The sequence below is a fragment of the Hemibagrus wyckioides genome, linkage group LG10 (assembly GCF_019097595.1).
Source record: "Hemibagrus wyckioides isolate EC202008001 linkage group LG10, SWU_Hwy_1.0, whole genome shotgun sequence".
Lineage (NCBI taxonomy): Eukaryota > Metazoa > Chordata > Actinopteri > Siluriformes > Bagridae > Hemibagrus > Hemibagrus wyckioides.
In genome coordinates, this window is record NC_080719.1 from 8,902,501 (window position 1) to 8,907,500 (window position 5,000).

At 37.6% G+C, this 5,000-nt stretch overlaps 1 protein-coding gene across 2 annotated transcripts in view; it reads right to left on the reverse strand.

Annotated features, from left to right (window-relative positions):
- furina (furin (paired basic amino acid cleaving enzyme) a) overlaps positions 1-5,000 on the reverse strand; it is a 74,644-nt gene that overhangs the window by 67,521 nt on the left and 2,123 nt on the right. The gene's annotated exons all lie outside the window — the stretch shown is intronic.

Genomic DNA, 5,000 nt, shown 5'->3' on the forward strand with positions numbered 1-5,000 from the left:
GTCAATTTAAAGAAATTTCCATTACTTAACTGTGTACATGTGGAATTTTTGGGGTTTGCATCGTCACTGTGGTAAACTCTTTAGCTTATAATCACAGGTTTTAAATTTCAAGGCATGAGGGACGGGAAACATGTACCAGAGATACACATTAGAATTCATTTGGGATTATCCTTATACATTTTTTGATATTTGGAAAGTATTTAATTTTTTTTTATTTTTTTAATCCTTTTAAATTATCAGTTGGATTAAAACTCAAGAGTTTTATTGTCATATGTACTAGTACAATGCAATTCTTACTTTGAATTAAATCTTATTCTGCTTTCAGCCCTGGTGTCTGTCCAGTGCAATCAGCCATAACATTAAACCCACAGCTAGTAGGCTATAAATGAATAACATTGATAATGTTGTTAAAATGGCACCTGTCAGAGCAGAGCTATATTAGGCAGCAAGTGAACTGTCAGCTCTTGATGTTGATGTGTTGCAAACATCAGGATCTGAGTGACTTTGATAAGGACTAAATTGTCATGAGAAGACAACTGGGTCAGAGCATCTCGATGCAACAGGTTCCAATTTGCAGTGGTTAGTACCTAACAAAAGTGAATGAACGAAGAACAACCGGTGAACCAGCAACAGGCACATGGTGAGCAAAAGCTAGTTTGTCAGGCCTGGTCCCACAGAAGAGCTATACTAGAACAAATTGCTGAAAAGTTAAAGCTGGCTATGATAGAAAGGCATCCAAACACAGACCAGTCAGAGTGCCCATGCTGACCACTGTCAACCTCAAATAGCACCTACAGTGGGAATGGGAATCAGAATTTGACCATAAAGCAATGGAAAAAGCTGGCCTGTTCTGATGAATCACGTTTTCTTTTACACCATGTGGACTACCAGGTGCGTGTGCGTCACTTGCCTGGGGAGAATATTGCACCAGGATGCATTATGATAAGAAGGCAAGCTGCTGGAGGCAGTGCGTTTATGAGAATCCTTGGGTCCTGGCATTCATGTGGATGTTACTTTGACCACCTGACTAAACACTGCTCCAGACCAAGGACACAGCTTTACAGAACTGAATTCAGCAGGACCTGCCACGGTGTAAAAACTGGTCGGGAATATTTAAGAATATTCATGAATTAAATGTTGTTCTTTCGACTGCGCCCTGTTTGGGGTCGCCACATCTGATCATTTAGTCAGCATGCTTCGATTTTACGCCGGATAGCCTTCCTGATGCAACCCTCCCATTTAATCCGGGCTTGGGACCAGCACTGGTACTGTTACCAGTATTGTGCACTCGACATGTACCATGACGGAGATAACAAAAGCACGTGCTGTACCACAGAATTTTACTGAAATGAGAAAAGCAGCAGAATAATTTGAATAAGTCAGCCCTCCCTTCTAAGAACACAATAGTAACACAAACATGAATTATAAAGAACGACCAAGTATAAATACAAACGCTACAACACATTGCAACACAGCACTGTGTGCAAAACTGTCTACAGACCCAACATTGGTAAGTTAGTTTAGTTTTAAAAAAAAAAACAGAACTAAAAAACGGATCAACTGATTTCCCTTGCAACATACAGGTTTCAGGTTTAGATAAGCAGTCGACTGGCCACAGAAATAGGTTTCACACAAGACCGAAGGCAAAACAGATAAAACAGCACAAGGATTAAAAACAAAAGCCCTGAAAAGCTCCTGCTTGGTGAGAAAAATAATCTATACAGTTCACATGATAGCCTTGCATTATATTTAGTTCAATGGACAATATATTTTTTGATGTAAGAGTTAGAAATTTCATAATTTCTTTGGCATAACAAGAGTTAAAGCGATTGATGCATCTAAATCCATACATTTCATGAATTTCAAACTCATTCCTTAGCAAAAAGTCTATTTGTAATTGAAATTGATTATCGTTGCTGAATCAGCCATAAGCCCTATTCAGATGGAATTTGTTTTCAAGACATATGTCTGTAAAAGTAATTGTCACTGCAGACATCGGTGATATTTGTCGATTTGAAAGGGAAAAGCAATTTCTGTAGAAATTGCTGAGGCAGTCTAGTCTTTGTTGTCTACACGTTGAGAGTCCATCACAGCAGCCCTGTGCATCACATGGCTTTGCACCTCAGTGTTTGATAATATAACAAGGCACAACAACAAATAAACAAGAGTCACAAATGGAGGAAAGCTGAAAATTTATATTTAAGTTTAGTTTGGGAAAAAGGGGTCATTTTTACAGGTCATTTTTGTAGGAGGTAACAGACATGACCAGTTTACACAAGATTAAAGATCACAGGGAGTTTCTGGTAATTATTACATTACCCCAACTCTCCAAATAAAACTAATCCCATCTGAAAAGGGCTCTAGAGGACAACATTTATAGAGTACAAAGATGTTAAAGGTCGAGTTTGTGATCATCTGTTGATGAATTCACATGAATAAATGACTACTCAATTTTTTACTAAAAATTCTTTTTAGGTTTTACTGACAGTATCTTTCATACTTGAAACTACGTGAGTTTGTAGACAGGTAACTATACAGAAATGTGAGAAAGGATCTCAAACATAGTGAAGCATTCACTTCCTGAAGAAGTGAACTTTTTAATAAACACTTTATTTATTCACTTTATTTTTTTTAATTTGAAGATCTAGCCTTGACATCAACAGAAAGCCTGAAATACGACATCAGCAAACTGTTACAAGTCAGCGTCAGCATCCTTAAATAAAGAAGCATTCATATTGGCAGTGCTGCTTCAAAAAACCAGGGCCAGACACCACAGAATTGTCTCTGGGAATTGGCAGCAAGGTGCAATATGCAGGGATAAACCTGGGACGCATGAAGCCAACATCCTGCTCCGGTTGTTGGCGACCAAGTGGCCAAGTGACTATGCTAGCCAGCTGGACGAGCAGGATGAGTTTCAATTGCTCAACAGAGATTTTAACTGCTGATATAACCATATGGATGCAAATCCTTTATTTGCTTCATAGAGCAAAACATCAGCTGAGGTCCTTGTCAGAATGACAATCAAACAAAAAAAGAAAAGCGAGAAAAGTGGCTTGTCCGGGCATTAAACATTTATGCTACAACAGACATCATCGGTTACAGAATAGAGTAAAAAAGTACAAATAATGACTGATGGACTACTTGTTCTATAAGGTAACACAACTGAAGGCTGTTTTGCTGCATTTTCTTTACATATTGCGTGTACATGCAATAACAACAGTTGTCAATCATCATTCAAAAAACCAACAAAAATGCTGCTTAAAACTGAAGGATCATTGTGTGCTAGCTAAAGCATGTCAGTATTAGCAAACTGAATTCTTCTTGCTGCTTCGAAGAATGACGCAAATGTAAACACTACCATTATTGAAAAAAGTACATGTTGGCCCTGAACCTTCCAGATTTACAGCTGTTGTGCATCAGGAATGAGCCTACACAAAGGAATGGGAAATGACTAAAATAATGGACAAAATGCATTTCTGCATTTCATTTTACTTCCTGCTAGCACCTGTTTTACGGCAGCTGCAGTCATTTCTTCAACAAACGTCCTCCCTTTTTCCTTCAAGTTAATAAACAAAACCAGACAGCTTGTCATGTTACTGATAAACCATAAAGCACAAACTCCTGTCCTGAAGACAGGCAGAAAACTTACCGACATGAATGTTAAATAAATGTCTCCATAAAGAAAGCTTCACTGCACCAATTGTGTCTCTCTTTGTTAAACAACACCTTCTCTCTCAATTTGTGATTAGTTCAAGATTTACTGTCTGGGTGGAGTTTCACAAGTTTTCCCTGTGTTGACGTGAATTGGCTACACTAAAATGCCTTCAGATGTAAATAAGTGTGTGAACCTGTGTGCATGGTGCACTCTAAAGCACTGGCGTCTCATCCAGAGAGTAATTCCTAACCAGGATCCACCACAATCCAGACCAAGATAAAGCTGCGACTTAAGACGTATAAATGATCAAGCTGACACAAATGAAAAAACATATAACGTTAATATAACCTCTTAGTGTCTTGCAAGCTGACACTACTCTCGGAGCTGCTGTTACGTAAGGCTTAACACACAACAAACTCGGCTGTTTTATGAAAATAATGCCAGCCAGGTCTGGAGAGTGTTATTCCACTTATACCAAAACAATTTGCCAACAATTACAATGTGAAATTTATTCACGAATGACACGTCACATTTTAACAGTTTAGAGTAAGATTTCATCTATTTGTGGAACGCCCAAGAGACAGATAAGCTCACCATTATAGCTCACCATATATAGCTCACCATTTCCTCACCATTTCCCTCGCTTTATTTCCCCTCCGACTAAAAACAAATTTTCCAATAAATGATAGATAAATGTCTCCTTACAAAAAAAAAAAAACACCATATCAAAATTATTCGTTTTTATTAAATGTCACATTAAAAAAAAATGTGTATATTAATAGCCTTATATAATGTGGAACAACCACTAACATCCTGTGTTGTTACATCCTGGAGCAGTTACTTAGAAACAAGCACAATATCAGCATGTTTATCATCAACTCAACTATTTTCCAACCATTGCTTATCTAGAAAAAATTACACGCACTTCCTAACCACCTCATACACTGTGGTATAGTAAAAATTAAATCAACACCGTCTGACCAATCAGGAGTGAGAATTGCTAGAGACAAATATTAAACAAAACCATGATAAAACTAGAACATTTACTGAAAACACTCTCACAATACTGTTATCAGGAGCGTTAAAACATCACTAACCCTCTGTTCCATGTGAGAGGAGGCTCTCTATGCAAACCTGCCTGAAAGTCTGTACTTTGAACCAAGTTCCTCAGACAAGGCAATCCCTGACCAGACCAGACAACAATTGCACAAGAGAAAGAATGCTTTTTTTGGATAAATTCCCACCTTGCTCTATGCAAGACAAATAATCATAGAAAACAAAATCATAGATTTTGTTTGTTTTTAAATCTTAAAAACAAATCATAGAATACTATAATAACTCAAAA